The 17,910-nt window shown below is 36.6% G+C and overlaps 2 protein-coding genes across 5 annotated transcripts in view; one reads left to right on the top strand and one right to left on the bottom strand.

Annotated features, from left to right (window-relative positions):
- LOC101745690 (LDLR chaperone boca) overlaps window positions 1-17,910 on the top strand; it is a 180,062-nt gene that overhangs the window by 120,319 nt on the left and 41,833 nt on the right. The window lies entirely within an intron of this gene.
- Window positions 1-17,910, bottom strand: part of LOC101746070 (protein spinster) — a 37,759-nt gene that overhangs the window by 10,228 nt on the left and 9,621 nt on the right. Inside the window, exon 1 of one of the 4 annotated variants that reach the window (XM_021351970.3) lies at window positions 2,961-3,701. The exons of the other annotated variants lie outside the window; for them this stretch is intronic. The gene's annotated coding sequence lies outside the window, so the exon portion shown is untranslated. Of the gene's footprint in view, window positions 1-2,960; window positions 3,702-17,910 lie in introns of those variants that run through there. 4 annotated transcript variants of the gene reach the window in all.

The following is a 17,910-nucleotide window of genomic DNA, read 5'->3' as shown; positions in this document are numbered from 1 at the left end:
GAATTGCCAATGTTATATTGTACGCCATTATTGTCACATGCATCAGGCCATAAATTAAATAGTTTAAGTTATTTTCAATGTTAAATGTATGTGATGTGGCAGTACTTTTTTAAATAAATACAAGTACATGCGTCATTTGCACGATTGAGTTAAAATTTATAATAGGTTAGCGTTTTCAAGACAGGTTTGTCATAGCACCAACATGAAATTTAAAATTGGCGGCGTGCGTTTCGTTTTAACAATTGAAGGTATTTCGTGAAAGTCACAGAACAGAGTTTGGCTTGTTTCAAATGAGAAATTTTAAAATTAATAACAATAGTATAGAACGTCGTGGAGAAGGTTAATTATTTTTTTATTAATTGGCGCACCGTTCCTGTTTATAAAGAATGATGCGTACCAATTCGAATAGTAACGCGATTATCTATTCTATGAATTCTTCATTGATATCTTCATGAATTCAAAGTCGTCGTGGCCTAAAGGATAAGACGTCCGGTGCATTCGTATCTAGCGATGCAACGGTGTTCGAATCCCGCAGGCGGGTACCAATTTTTCTAATGAAATACGTACCTAACAAATGTTCACGATTGACTTCCACGGTGAAGGAATAACATCGTGTGATAAAAATCAAACCCGCAAAATTATAATTTGCTTACTTACTGATGGTAGGACCTATTGTGAGTCCGCGCGGGTAGGTACCACCGCCTTACCTTTTTCTACCGTGAAGCAGTAATGCGTTTGAAGGGTAGGGCAGCCGTTGTAACTATTAGAACTTATATCTCAAGGTGGGTGGCGCATTTACATTGTAGTTGTTTATGGGCTCCGGTAACCACTTAACACCAGGTGGGCTGTGAGCTCGTCCACCCGAGATGGGCAATAAAAAAATAAAAAGTAAGTTGACGACCCGTAAATTCGAGAGGTTGGTTCATAAGCCATATCATTATGAACCTCTCTAGTTTTTTCCTTCTTTCACGTCTGTATTATATATTTTTCATTGAAATAAAAATAAATCGAACGATTCACTTCGACCTGTATCATATAACAAATTGAACTAAATATATAAAACTCAGTTTCACCTCTGCTCAAGAAAGTCTCGTCAAATAAGAACTTGACAACGAATATATATCACTGTAATGATAAATTCTTTAAGTCCAGTTCTTCAACAGTAAAACTCAAACATGACTAGGCGTATATCCGCGGTGACTGGTGATTAATTCAACATGGCCTTGTCAAGGTGAGTGGCCCCTTGTGATATTTTAATAAAGCATTTATTTAAAAATGAATGTACCCGAAAAGGCAAGCAATCCTTTTTATATATATGAAATATTTTAAAGGCAAACGCATCTATTACTGCACAACTCAACGTCATTCATGTTTCAAACATGAAAATTAGATTGGTGAATATTATCGTCACTCGTACTTATAAAACGGAAGCAAAGATCATAAATATATAAATTTCACAATCCCTCATACCTACATGTGTATTGATCAAATATACACATTAATGCCCAACTGATAACTCCTAGAAGCAAAAAATAAATACTTAACTAGCGATTGTTGACTAAAGGTGTGTCCGGAGAAGGGTGCGATTTGCAAACAACTGCATACGGGACTGGGCAATGCCCGATAAAGAGGACATCATCGAAATTACGAATGACAAATAAACCAGATAATTTAATCTGTATGAAGTTTATTAATAAATAATTAAAATCGGAAATATATTTAAAATATTATTGGTTACGAAGTTTAGATAAATTTATAACGCCCACCCAACCATGTTCAGGACAACTTTATTCTTTCAAAGTATTTTCATAATTTTTTATCACTTTTACGGAACATAGCTTTAAGTTTTTTTTAATAATTATGTACAGGAAATAGGAAAATTTTACTGAAATACTATACATGCTAATGTTATAACAAATCGCAAGTAAACTTTACCCGGAAAATATTACGTAGCCGTCACACGCCTTTACCTATTACATTTTCAAACGTAAATCTGGTAGGTACTTTAGTCATTTTGGTAAGTATATCAATCACTATGACAGTTCGATAAAATATTCTTTTATAAATGTACCATATTCAAGCTCCACTGTTTATTCGCCGAGCCCCCGACCGTTAGTCGAACTATTGTTACTTTAGTGCCTTTATTTATTTTCTTTCGGGGCTCGTAATCGTTAAATAAGTACAATACTAACGAAGTACCTACTTTATATTTGTAATTTTATATCATAAATAATTGACAGATGCCTTTTTTTATTAATAATTTAGTAACTACTGTGTTATGGCTAACTCTGTAAATCTCGATACTAAAATTAGCCCTTTTGAAACTTCAGATTATAATCATGGTAATAGTCATATGGCGGAAAGCCTTTAGGAAGTATCTTTGATATTTTACGATTTACGAGTATTTAAATAATTATTATTTTTTTATTGCTTAGATGGTTGGACGAGCTCACAGCCCACCTGGTGTTAAGTTACTGGAGCCCATAGACATCCACAATGTAAATGCGCCACCCACCTTGAGATATAAGTTCTAAGGTCTCAAGTATAGTTACAACGGCTGCCTCACCCTTCAAACCGAAACGCATTACTGCAACACGGCAGAAATAGGCAGGGTGGTGATACCCACCCGCGCGGACTCACAACAAGAGGTCCTACCACCAGTAATTAGTTCATACACCGCCATCCTAAAACCATACACCATAGAATATCATAGGCAAACGGACACGTTAAATAAATTAGCTTTTAATGACGCCAAAAAGTATAATATGATTCATTTTTCATTTATGATTCGTTAGATATACGTGGCTATTGTTTTACTTGACACGGAAATAAAATTCAAACCAGAAAGGTTTCATACATACTAATGTATACCTAAAGCTTAACGAATATAAATTAATTATCTTAGGTATTTTGATTATACGGCAATTGTTGGCAAAGCATTATCTGTGCTTTCATCATACCGTTGACCTTCAGCGTCGGTGTGTGTTCGATAACGTAGCGTGGCACGATCGACGACGACGCGTCGCGTCGGTCGAATATACGTCACCACCAGCTTAGCACGTAGCGTGGGGGCAGCACCGCCGCAAGAGGTTGATTAAATGAAAAAAACCTGCGCGTACGATGGCTTTGCGCATCACGCCATTCGCGTGGTCCAATCAGAGTCTGAGAATGTGTGGCGCGAAGGCTGGTGCACACTGTGTACAGCGCTCGGCACCACTGACTCGTGACGGTGCCGCTGATTATCACGAAACCGTTTTTTAGTAAATATTTAATAAATATTAGAAATAATAAGGTTGTTTTTTGCGATTTTTTTTAGTACCCACAGGTTGCATCAGTTCATCAGCAAAAGAGAGATTCATTTCCGACGTAATAGGGATTTATGAAAAAATCTTTAAGATTTAATATAGATTCAAATACATCGACCACTAATATTGGTATTTGTTATAATAATGTAACAATGTTTTGATTATCATTTTCGTGATTGTCATTAGTCACTGCGTTAAAAGAAATGGACAATATTTTGGTCATAATCCTATGAGATTTCAAACTAAGTATTACCTAAACAAAATTGACAGCAAAAATTGTTAAACTAAAATAATAGATTTTACATTTTAATTATTATTATATTTTTCTGTCTATTGTACGTACGTCAATTTTCAACTATTTCACTGTTTTAATTATAATAGTAATTAAGTAGCAATTGTTTCTTAATATTACGTAATCAAGACAAACCGACTGAATATATTTCAACTTTTTTTGTTTGGGCTTTTCAATACGGTTTACGAAGTCTATATTATATTTATCGTTGATACATATTTAAATAGACTAAGACAAAACAGTTAAGTTCTGTTTTCACCTATTTGTCGATCGATTTTGTTTTCTTACTCAGAACAACTCATTATTTTTCTCAGTAGTTTAAATGAAGTTTTTGTTAATGATCATATATTCTGCCAACGCGTTCACATGTATAAACGGATCCTCAGGGTGGCAGCGATAATTGAGACAATTTACATCCACACGAAATATTATATTCTCTTTAGTACACGTTACGGTGGGTAGAATACGAAAAGCACTAGAGATATGCTAAACGCCGGTATTTATACAATCGTCTTGACCTATTTTAATACAAACTGAGTAGGTAATATTAAACATTGTTCATCTTAATTATTCTGCTGATTATTTACGTACAATTATTATTTAATAATATCGAATTATGTAACATAAATAACATTAAGGCTTATTGCGCCGGAAGCTGTCAAGCGGAAGGCGCCCATAAAATATTATAAGTATAAAGAAATATGAATGAACTATTTACTTGATTATGAAATTACTAATTATATTATAAGAATAATAAGTTCTATATATTTCCTAATTTCGTAAATAATTTATAATGTGAGGCTGGAAGTGTTGCTCGATAACATTCGGCCATCCTGTGTATGCCGTGTCCCACGGCGATCAGCGCTGCTATTGGCGCCTGGTTTGTCGCTGGTGTATGGCACCTTTTATTTAATGCACATAGATTGTGCATCACACACCTTTTATTTAATGCACATAGATTGTACATCACACCTTTTATTTAATGCACATAGATTGTACATCACACACCTTTTATTTAATGCACATAGATTGTGCATCACACACCTTTTATTTAATGCACATAGATTGTACATCACACACCTTTTATTTAATGCACATAGATTGTACATCACACACCTTTTATTTAATGCACATAGATTGTGCATCACACACCTTTTATTTAATGCACATAGATTGTGCATCACACAGATTTTATTCGTTGTACATCACACAGATTTTATTCGTTGTACATCACACAGATTTTATTCGTTGTACATCACACAGATTTTATTCGTTGTACATCACACAGATTTTATTCGTTGTACATCACACAGATTTTATTCGTTGTACATCACACAGATTTTATTCGTTGTACATCACACAGATTTTATTCGTTGTACATCACACAGATTTTATTCGTTGTACATCACACAGATTTTATTCGTTGTACATCACACAGATTTTATTCGTTGTACATCACACAGATTTTATTCGTTGTACATCACACAGATTTTATTCGTTGTACATCACACAGATTTTATTCGTTGTACATCACACAGATTTTATTCATTGTACATCACACAAATTTTATTCGTTGTACATCACACAGATTTTATTCGTTGTACATCACACAGATTTTATTTGTTGTACATCACACAGCTTTTATTTGTTGTACATCACACAGCTTTTATTGTAACTTATGCAGCCTCTATCTTTTGGGTGTGAAGAGCTGGCCGCATATCATCAGCTGGCCGACGTGTGTCCCGGGCCATGGCACACCTCGCAGCGCGGCTCTTTGCAGTTATTTGTTTCATGACCTTCTCTTCGGCAGGTGTAACATTTCTTTGGTTGAAAGTCGGTCCCTCTTGCGACTGGAGCAACAGCACCTTCTCTTCTCAATGTGGTAGCCAGTCGCGGATGTGTAGTATAGCTGCGGTGGTGTATCGCACAATCTCTAGCCGACCCACGAAGACATATATGCATGATGAACTGGCGGTCTTTGTTGTCCCATCCATTTACGTGTTCCAACTGGTCGATCTTGTGCAGCCATCCCTTGACGTTGCTAGATTTTTCATCCGGCCGGAACGTTGGAATAACCTCCGCATCGGTTTGGGTGACACGTCACATTTTGTATCGCCTGTGTTTCTCAGCGGTCTCAAATCCGTCAATGTATGGGCCTGGCATAATCCCGCTTCTGAAGTATAAACGGATCCTCAGGGTGGCGGCGACAATTGAGACAATTTACATCCACACGAAATATTATATTCTCTTTAGTACACGTTACGGTGGGTAGAATACGAAAAGCACTAGAGATATGCTAAACGCCGGTATTTATACAATCGTCTTGACCTATTTTAATACAAACTGAGTAGGTAATATTAAACATTGTTCATCTTAATTATTCTGCTGATTATTTACGTACAATTATTATTTAATAATATCGAATTATGTAACATAAATAACATTAAGGCTTATTGCGCCGGAAGCTGTCAAGCGGAAGGCGCCCATAAAATATTATAAGTATAAAGAAATATGAATGAACTATTTACTTGATTATGAAATTACTAATTATATTATAAGAATAATAAGTTCTATATATTTCCTAATTTCGTAAATAATTTATAATGTGAGGCTGGAAGTGTTGCTCGATAACACATGCTTTTTTTCGACACATAATACGTCAAAGTTTGATTGCTCCGAGTAGACTTCGAATAGAGCACGCAGACTCCCACTCAAAAGACACATCATAGATAGGATGTTCATAAACGTAAATAGGTACATTAATGGCCCGTTCTATTTTAGATTGGTCATTAATTTGTAGAAATGACTAATTCATTTCATTTTGGTAGACTTGGATCCCTTTTAAATTCCATAGAAATTACATTACAACAACTATTTGTTAATTAACTACACATTAAGCTAACATAGTAAAGTAATAGTTTAACGTAAATTAATTACTTTGTGAAATACTTGTTATGTAAATGGTTTTATGTTGTTAACCTGCAAAGATAATTACAAAAATAAACAAGAGTGTATTTCTAGCACCTCGTGATGTCACTGCCAGGGCGTCTGCCAAGCGTCGACATTTTAACATTCCTATTGGTGTTTTTTTTCAAATCACCAAGACCTCTACGACTATGTGCGTTATAACTGTAATTGATGTTTTTTTTTATTGCTTAGGTGGATGGACGAGCTCACAGCCCACCTGATGTTAAGTGGTTACTGGAGCCCATAGACATCTAAATCGTAAACGCGCCACTCACCTTGAGATATAAGTTCTGAGGTCTCAGTATAGTTACAACGGCTACCCCACCCTTCGAACCGAAACGCATTACTGCTCCACGGCGGAAATGGGCGGAGTGGTACCTACCCGTGCGGACTCCCAAGAGGTCCTACCACCAGTGATTACGCAAATTATAATATCATGTTATGTTTTCTTTCTGGTTTTCATTTCAGGAATTCCGAGACAGTACGTAGTACCTACACTTGCAAAAGATGATGTAATCGTATTCTTTGCATTCACCGTAACCGGAGGAACTCGATCCAAAAGGTAAAGTGCCAGTCAAATTGTAGTTTAAATGTATTTGTATATGATTTTATTAATATATGTAATAAAAAATGTCCTTAAGTGCACGTTAAGCGCATCCAATGGAAATCAATATGTTGGAAGCTCCATCATACATTTTTTGCCTTTGTCATGTGCTTTATAACATGCTAATCTCCATAACAGCTGAATGAATTCCGCATTTTGTTTTCACTCGTGCACTGCGATAAGCCGTGGTTAACTTCGCTCTCACATGTCTGTATTTTCCAAGTAACCCAATATTTGTTTAACCTACATGACCTACGAGCGCGTGCTTTCAACTTATCATTAAAGTAGATACATATTGTGTTTTTGAAAAATAGGAATATGTATCAAGTTTTAGTACTGAATTGTTTCAGCAAAACGTTAATGTTGAAAATACAAATCAGGTAGAGGCGATGCTATTGTTTCCCGATTAGTTGCACTTTACCCAATATTTACATGAGTCGGGTTGATTATAATCTGATTCTACATATTAACAATGTAAAACGCACAGTTCTTGTTGAATGGAACAAAATTATACAATACAATGTAGGATTCAATTGAATTGTCGATACTAAGAAATCCAGGTAACATAAGTTCCAGTAATTCGCTTTGACTGCAAGCAGCATTCTTTCGGGAAATGGTTTCAATAAAAATAAAAAATAAAAACAATTGGTACCATAGACGTATTGGTATATAGAACGTATGGGCCCACCTGATTACCGTGTTGTTGGTATTGTTATCGGTGGTTGGTCATGTTATTTCTGTTCAGAGTAGAATAACCGCTACACCAATGCAATTCAGACTTTAAGTTTACATTTCAAGTTGGGTGCATGTACTAACAGCTTAAAATCTCATGAACGGTAAACTAGACGCCTATTTCTCTTTACGTCATTTAAAAAAAAAAAACTCAGGTTTTCATATCAAAAATTGCGTTTAAAAACATGAAGAGTAATAGGTAGTATTAGTAAGTACCAAGAAAAGATATTCTATTAATAAATTTTACGTCCAAATTAATCCCAAATAGAACAATGTTCGATGAACTATTAAAGCAGACTTAACAAACTATATCCGGATACATAATAACATCTTCATATGTTTGATGTTTAATAATATTTTATGGAAGCAGGTGTCGGTCACCATATTTGTTTTAGGTTCAACTCAGTCCGGCGGTTTAGTTTAGATTAAAAACTCTAACCATAATATCAAAATTCCTCTCCGGGTAGTATATTTTTCGTTTTTCAATAAAATTGTTGGTACTCGAATACTACTGTGTGTAGAATGGTGATTTTTTTATCGTTACCTTCTGTGGCACCCTGTATATAAGCGACCTTTGAATTCCCAAAATACGTACACGCGAAACAAAAATTTTAAACTGTACTAATAACTTCACATCTTATGTCTGAGAAATCTGCTATAGTCATTATAATGGGCTTTTTTTTAACCAAACCATTGAGAAGGTAGTGTAATCTTTTAAAAACGACTGTAATCAAATCGAAGGTTAGAATGATTAAGCGAAGGAATATTCGATGAACAATCACTATAACAATACATACGCATAAGTTGTCAAAATAAATATTGATAAACTACTACGTAGTATTAATTGGTAGATAAATTGACCTATGGAACCATTTGCACTACACGATTGTTACCAGCCAGGGTTTGGGATAAGAAAATGAACATATTTTATCCGAAGGCCAAATAAGAATTTATTAACAGTCATAATTTAGAGTTCACGAAATACCGTTCACACTCCACAGTAACTATTGCACATAGAAAATCTCACTTCTTTACTTTACTTCACTATTATTTCGCCTCTGATTGTTATTGGCTTATCGCTTAGAGCTCTAGAGTTGACATTGCATTGGCTCAACGTAAATGCGGTAACTAGGTTTAATACTTAGGTTAAATCTTAGGTTTAATAACAAAAGATGAGCCGAAAGCTTGGTCGCCCATCTAGATCAATAAAAAATTAAAATAGTATTGCTCTAAAATCTAAATGGTACTTACTATCTTCATTTATTTACAATTACTTTAAAAAACCTTTAAAATGTTCTTTAAAAAGTCGTTTCTTCCTTTGGATTTGAAAGAAAGACAAATAAACAAACAAGCAAACAAACACTTTCACATTTACAATATTAGTATGGACTTGGTTTAATCATGGACTATCGCTATTTTTTATTATAGTTTCTGCAGTCACCTCTTCTTCCAATGAGACCAAATTTTAACAATTTGTATTGTTTACGTTTATAATCTTCGATGAAATAATAAAATTATAGTTTAAAAACAGATGTTCGTACTTGAACAGTCATAAAACGTAACATATTCTTGAACCAGATCCATGCTTAAAATTTGAAGAGAAAAGAAGACTAATAACACAGTCCCGTAATTAGTACGTTGACCTTTATTTAAATGAAGTAAAGCTACAGTAGTCGCTACGGTACCAGAACGAATCGATACAAGTGCTTATTATCACCATTAACCGTAGGTACAATATAAAAATATATACATTTGCCCACTTGACGAACAACGCTAGCCGTTGTGTTGTGCAACCAACAACAGTGTAAACACACTGTTATCTGTGATTTTTGCACGTTATAGGTATATATGTAGGTACAGGTAATATATATATTTGATAAATCGTATCGTTTTATATAGATAACGAACTCCTCGTACTTGGTACTAAATCATCACTAATCTAGACATCGGTGGACAAGCTTATAGTAAATTAGAAAAATCGTATGCGACACGAGATCCAAAACCACGGCATATTCAAATGACTCGATACAAAAGTTATGCAAACGAACCTGTTTGTAAATAAATATGTATAATAATTATGAAAATGGTATAGTAATGTTAAGGAAAATTATTTAAGGCACGGTGCCGTAAATAGAATGCACCATTAACTTATATATGGAGGTTAAATAGGTAGATTTTCTAATCGCAATATATAATCGATTTATAGATTGTAGAATGTATTTGAGGTTCAAATTCAGGTTCAGGTATCTAATGTGTATTGACGTCACTAAAAATTTCGATGTCTATAATAATATTAAAACCAACTCATTGTATAAACCAATTAATGTTTTATGTTAAGCGATATTTTCAATTTTACAAAAAACAAACTGAAGGAAATGAAGTCACTGGTGGTAGGACCTCTTGTGAGTCCGCACGGGTAGGTACCACCACCTCACCTATTTCTGCCGTGAAGCAGTAATGCGTTTCGGTTTGAAGGGTGGGGCAGCCGTCGTAACTATACTGAGACCTTAGAACTTATATCGCAAGCTGTGTGGCCCATTTACGTTGTAGATGTCTATGGGTTCCAGTAACCACTTAACAACAGGTGGGCTGTCAGCTCGTCCACATGCCTAGGCAATAAAGAAATAAACAATAAATAAAAAGTTAGAGTTAATAATTATCTTCACCACCGTAGCCTTAAATCGTATGTCGGTGAGTTTATCTGATAAGCATCGGAAAATAATTTCCAGGCACAATCTGTTACAGAGTCGGTTCGACGTTTCGGGCTTAATTAATAACAAGTGGGTGGGCACTCAATACAGCCGGTGAGATAACAACGTAACGTTAGTAGCTTGCATCTGCACTGAATCACTTCAAAGCCGCACTGTAATTGTGCATTTTGTTTAATTCCATAAAGCTTTAAAGGGAAATCGATTTTCCAAGTATAATATCAGATTAAGTGCCCAGTCTCAATGATTTTAATTTTTTTTACTAACAATATTTCCGTTACACGGTACTCAAATGTTTCCTCGTATAATATTTCCGAGACATTTTAATTTCAATATTATCATCACCTTCTTGACCTTATCTTCAGTATTTCGTATTTTAAAGTGTTATTTTGTACTATTTTATTCATTTTAAATAGTGGTTAAGAAAGTTACAAAAAAAAACAAAGTTACAAGCTTATTTATTCTTCAATCGATACCATTAATAATTGACGATTGTCTAATAACTTGATTATGATCTGATAGAATTTAGTATAGTGTTGCCAAGATAGAATTGAGTGTGCTACACGTTTAACTGAATCTGTTTGAATCTGATCATCTGTCATAAGACAGACTTTATACAGAAAAAACTTACGTCTTCAAATGACTCCATAAAAGTATTCTGGTTTAAAAAAAATGCAAAAGAAAAACGGCTGGCAAGAATGCTTGTAATTACTATAGCTATAATAATATACTTATTTATTTATATTGATATTAAATAATTCACTCAGGAAATCACACCGTTTAATATTTCATTAATAATTTGTTTCCCATACAATAATTTTATTTCACAGTAATAATTCGATATCATTTATTATAATTATTTATCACTACATAGTATAAAGCAAAGTCGCTTTCTCTGTCCCTACATCCCTATGTATGCTTAAATCTTTAAAACTACGCGACGGATTTTGATGCGGTTTTTAACAGATAGAGTGATTGAAGATGAGTTTATATGTATAATAAGATCCATTAAATAGTGGAGAAATCAATAATAAATTACGGTTTCCGAAGCGAAGCAAGGGCGTGTCGCTAGTAATTACTAATGTACAAAATGTGATTTCCTACATTATGTGTTTTGGGAACTTCCTTTACAACAACTTTCACGTGTTATTGTGGTTCGATTTCATTATCTGTCTACAAAACTTCACTCCCGCTTTCGATTAAAAACTAACATTTTTCACCTGGTGAATGATAAAAGGTTCAAACTCTGAATTGGAAAAAAAATATGGAAAAACCGAGTCCTCCCTAATGGACCGCCACGACAAATAAACGCTTATGTGGTGTTACATTTTTTGACCTTTTCGAACAGACCACCCGCATGAGAACATTTATCGTTGCTTGTCTAGTTGCAGGCGTTCGACAAATAGAAAACTGTGCCAGTCATCGTGTTTTATCCCATACGATAACATCATGGGAATCGAACGCTCGAGTGCTCTCCAAAATAAATCTGAATACCGTGGTTATGAGCAACATCAGTGAAATATATTTAGGGTATTCCCACTCAATCCTTTTATAATCCCGGCTCACAAGTGAGCCCGTTCAAACCAGTGACAATTTAATCTTTTGAATAATGACGTAGATTAGTTCAACTATTTACTTCTGACCGAAGGGTTTAAATTATTTTATATCAGTTTAAAGCGTAGTCGTTATAATTGTTACCCAAAATAAAGTTGAAATATATAATAATTATTATATAACGCTCGGGAAAATCTTAACTCCAGTTGAGTCCTTCAATATGGAACGTTAAATACCTTTTAATATCCCCAACGAATGAATATTTAGAACGAATTAATCTACGTTATAGATTTAGAAAAACTATATCAGGTTCATAGAAAGCGCTTATCTTAGAGACACAGATAACAAATATCACGTTCTAATATAATTTAATTCTATATTTAGTACAAAGCAATAGCTCTTTTAGACGGTGCCTTAAAATGTTACTAGGTGTTAAATTTTACGATTCAAGCTAAAACGATTTGACGAGACTGTCGTCTTTGTAATATGACAAGACTCATTCGCCCTTAAGCTTTACGACTCACGTAAATTAGCTTTTAAGTTTTAAATATATATAGATAGATACAACTATATACCTACTACTTATTTATAACGCAATTCATTTTATTGATACACGCATGGTCACTAAGTTATTTCGATTTTACTGATAATCGTGATCTTACATTATAAGCTAGCTTACACGTGTAATAAAAATGAAACCCGCAAAATTATAATTTGCGTAATTACTGGTGGTAGGACCTCTTAAGAGTTCGCGCGGGTAGGTACCACCGCCCTGCCTATTTCTGCCGTGAAGCAGTAATGCGTTTCGGTTTGAAGGGTGGGGCGGCCGTTGTAACTATACTGATACCTTAGAACTTATATCTCAAGGTGGGTGGCACATTTACGTTGTAGATGTCTATGGGCTCTAGTGACCACTTAACACCAGGTGGGCTGTGAGCTCGTCCACCCATGTAAGCAATAAATAAAAAATAAACCAGCTTAATAAGATTTTTAAGGGCACCTTTTTTCATTTTCGAACTCTAAATTAAACACAATTTTCTATTTCACCCCTCGACGAACGAATCGAAACCGCTGTATAACCGAACACATATTACATTCATGAAACGATAGACACAGCTGTGACCCATAATAATTTATTTAAAAAAAACATACACACGGGACACGACCCCTTTTTTAATCCTCCCTCTCTGAGTTTAATGTTGTTTTTTATGGTGAATACTTAGGTATGAATGGCACAAATTCATACGTGAAATATGCTAAGTAGAAGTATGGGAACATATCGACGCTTGAAAGGCAAACGTGACTAAGCGACAATGCGTGAACTTTACAGTAGACTAATTTAAAGTTGAAATACCTGAAAAAAATTCTATTTTAACGAATCTAGCTGTAGGATTGCAATGATTTTAATAGACTTAGAAATATATTTTTTTGCGCATCGAATATGGTTATTGCCTATCATTTATGTACAAAGCAGTTATTGTCGCTTAGTCAACTTTGCCTTTCAGACGTCGATATGTACTCGTAAATATGTAAATACATATGTCATTATTGAGTTTTATTATCAATATTATATTTTATGAAGAGTTAAGCTCACTCCCTGCATAGTGCTAAACAGATACCGGAGGCCTTAGATGCCGCAACGTGAATGCCCCTGCCCACTGGTGATATGGTAGATTGTTAGCCCGCATGAGTAGATAACACAATCCTGAATAATTACGCAACGAACCAGTTATTCGAATGGTGGGACAGTTGTTATACGTATAACACATTTTAGACCTCGACCTAATTGCTCTTAGTTTACCATGCATCATGATGTCTACGGACTACCCTAAGCATTAAGCATCAGATGAGCCGTGAGGTCTTTCAAAGAACTATGTAATAAAAACAGTCATAAGACATAACATTACACTGTTCATACCGGAAAGCACGATTTTACCGAAAAAAAAAAAAAAAACTTGCAGTATCCTCCCAAGTGGGCTTGGAACATGCCTTAAAACTAATACTAAAAAGCGAGAACTTTATGATTTAGAAAAGAAAATAAGAAATGATAATTCTATTACGGTTGGATGGGAACAGTAGTAGTAACTGTAGCACGTGATCATCATCATCATTATCTTGCCCTTCTTCCAGTCACCTGGGGTCGGCGCAACATGTTTTCTCCTTCCATACTCTTCTATCATATACCATTTCTTGGCTCATTCCCCTCTTACCCATATCGTCTTTCACACAATCCATCCATTTCTTCTTAGGTCTAACTCTTCCTCTATATCCTTCCACATTCATAGTTAACACTCTCTTTCATTATTTCATCATTCATAGTTAACTGTAGCACGTGATATTTGTACGAATAGTGAATTCGATGATAATTTCAAATTTAGATTATAATGAAACAAGTAAGTTATAAAAACACGTTTCCGCAATGCAGTGACGTTGAAGCCAACAAAAGAAACACATGACTATATCATATTATTATCATATCTCTAATATTATGACAATCTCATGGGTTCGATTCAAGAACTGGTTTTTGGTAATATTTTCGTCAAAGCTGTGACGTTTTGCTGTCTTATGAAAGTGAATCATCCGTTACTTCCAAACAATGACTAACGATCATACCTCAAAATAGAATCTCGTTAATGAATGAGATAAACTGTTTTTTTCCTTCTAATATACTATAAAAAATATATTTATTTTTATCAAAACAACACGGTATTATAAACAAGGAATATCGTTGCTTCTATTTAAATTAACTAACTAGCGTGATGAAGGTAAGCAATGCCGGTAAAAAGATTTAAAAAAAAAAATTTGAATGAGCAAATTTTTAATCTTGAAAAACATCTGATTTACAACCTCCGCATTGAATGCTTATTTTATCTAAGGACGACATTCAGTGAACTGAATCTTGATTGTTTGTAGATTCCAATCAAGATTAGACTGTGGTAAGTTCGTTAATTTAGTGCAAACGCGACGAGACGGTATTTCCCAGGGGAAGTCGACCCTTTATCCATTACCAAACAAAATGTTTTGTTGCCGTTCACGCGTCTATGATGTACCAACCGTCAATAGTATTTTTTTGTACTTTCTCCACAACTCTCTAATTATGAAAGTTTTAATATAAAATAATAAAGCCAGATCGATCGGTACGTAGCACCATTGATGTATTCACGTTAAAATAAAACATTGTAAGATTTCTTTATGATCAGGTTTTAATCAGGACCTAACCTGGCCTATTATTCAAGAACTACTGAAATATATCTATCTACCCACAACACAAAAAAGTTAAACCCTGTAACTTTCGGTTGTCCCCGGGGAGGACGTCGTTCATCCGAATTTATTTTAAAGAGTTGGCTGTATCCCCTACCCTAGCGAGTCTCAATCATGTTGTGTTGAGTCTGCATTCATGTTGGTTATAGACTGATCTATTCATGTATCCTAAGTAATGATGACTGCTTATTAGCGGATCTTTATAATGAGGTCGGATTTTTCAGATACGGATTCGCAACCTTGGCCATTTCGAGCTTCTGCTGATACCGCGTATTCCTTTCCCATTTCTAGTATTAATATCCTTGCCGTATTTTCTTATCTAACTCTGCATCTAATTACTATGTCGAGTACTAGTTGTGAGGAAAGTGGTAATTCTGCAAAGATACCCACGGCTTGCTTTTTGCTACTGCAAAGCTTAAAGAGCACATTTCTTTCTAAGGAGGGCGTTAACAAATTCCACCGTTCTGAATACGATTTTGAACTTATAGGATATTATCCCTGCGCATTCTAATATGGACGCCACCATCGAACGTGAGCGGACACTGGATATTAGTTCTTTGGTTACGTGACATCGACCTTTTCTAAGAGTTTATTCACATTAAGGATTTGTCAATTCTGTGTATGGTATATACATTTAAAAGTGTATAGATTAAATTAACGTACTCTACCAGTTTCGTTTTTACTGATCTCTTGTTTAATTTTATTAGTCACCAAAACGTGTTCATTGTAATAACAGTCATTTGTCCGCCGCCTTTTTTAGTCCCATTAACACTCCGTGGAGTCTACACGTCATTGCGTTTACAAAGGGTAAAAGCTTCTATCTGTCTACTGACATTCTTTTCTTTATGTATATTAAGTGAGTCCGGGCGACGTCTTCCCATAAAAGTCAACGACACTATTCGAGGCTTAAATAGTAATGTAAATATTTGAAAGGATTCAACGGGAGTTTCGTTTTTAAACTGGTCCATTTTTACGTAACTTGTGAACACTAAACTGATAAAAGGATTATGAGATGATCTAATATAATTCCATAAAATTACCGAGCAACGAAAGCATCTTGATTACGCCACGGAGATTAAAAGTAACGCGGTGGCGCAACGAAGATACGCAACGGACAGATTTATCGTTACGGAAACCAAAACTAATAAAACGTATTTTCAAAGTAAACTAATTACAACAAATAAAACCCATGCGGTTTTCTCGTAAATAATAAATAAATACATTATTGCAGCGTTATTGATTTTTATAGGTCAATTTTAGATGGTCCAATGCAAGATCTTTCTTGCTGTATGTTGGCAGACATGCGACCGTGACCTGCAAGTTATTAAGAGGTTACCGGTACCTATAGAATGTGTAATTGAAGCGTCCATTTTTTTTTTTTTTTTTTTTTTTCTCGGGGGGAAATCCTCATGGACTACCTTCGCCTAGGGAAAAGCGAAGGGGCGTGCCGGACTCCTACCGGCTAAAACCACCCCGGTGTCCACCCACACGTGCGCGCAGGGCCGCGGGAATCCAAAATTCTTCCGCAGCCCCACACCAGTGCTGGCCCGGTCTATCCAGGCCTCGTCTCCTGCACGGAGTAGTGAGGCGTTCAGCTACTCCGTGCATCGCCTCAGAGGCACGCGCCGACACCCGCATGCGCCTCCGTCTCAGGTCCATCGAATAGGGGGCGAGGGCTTTCCCAAGTCCCTCGCCCCTGGACCCATTCATGGGGGGCGGAAAAGGGCATTGTCCGCCCTTGTCCTGCGCCCGGTGCGTCTTCTGCGGCCGGGAAAGGGAGTCGAGATCTCCCTCTCCCGTTCCGCAGTTTCCTTCTGCGACATCACGTCCTCGCAGAAGGACACCACCGCGTCCCACGACTCTGCGCTGCCGACCATCCTCCGCACTACGGCCGGCAGCGACAGATCGCTTCCTACTTCATTTGTGAGGACACGGCGCTGCTCCTCCCAAGCTACACACTCGGCGAGCGTGTGTTGCGCCGTGTCCTCCCCGCAGTGGACGCAGTGGTGGCACCGAGCGTCCGGCTCCCTGTCTATGCGGCACAGGTACTTGCCGAAGCAACCGTGCCCCGACAGCACCTGTGTCACCCTAAACGACAGGGATCCGTGCCTTCTCCCGAGCCAGTCGTCGAGTACTGGCCGGATCGCCTCGACGGTTGCGAGGCCGGCGGTAGGGCGCAGAAGCCTTTGCCGCCATTCCGCCACCAAGGCCAGACGGAGCTCCTCTCGGCGCAGCGCGATCTGCCGCTGCACCAGCCTCGAGCCCCGTGCCCGCTCTTCCTCGCGCCATCGATATAATGACGCGAGTACTTTCGCCTCTAGGTCCCAGGGCGGGGATCCGGCCAGTACGCAAGCCGCCTCGTAGGAAATCGTGCGGTACCCGCGGATGACTCTGACGGTCATCACCCTCTGCGGCTTACGCAGAATGGCGAGTGTGCTGGCCGTCATGTCCATCGCCCACACAGGGGCCCCATACAGGGCCATGGAC

The sequence above is a fragment of the Bombyx mori genome, chromosome 8 (genome assembly GCF_030269925.1).
Source record: "Bombyx mori chromosome 8, ASM3026992v2".
NCBI lineage: Eukaryota > Metazoa > Arthropoda > Insecta > Lepidoptera > Bombycidae > Bombyx > Bombyx mori.
Note: the sequence above shows the minus strand (reverse complement) of the source record. Positions and strands in the feature narration are given on the sequence as shown.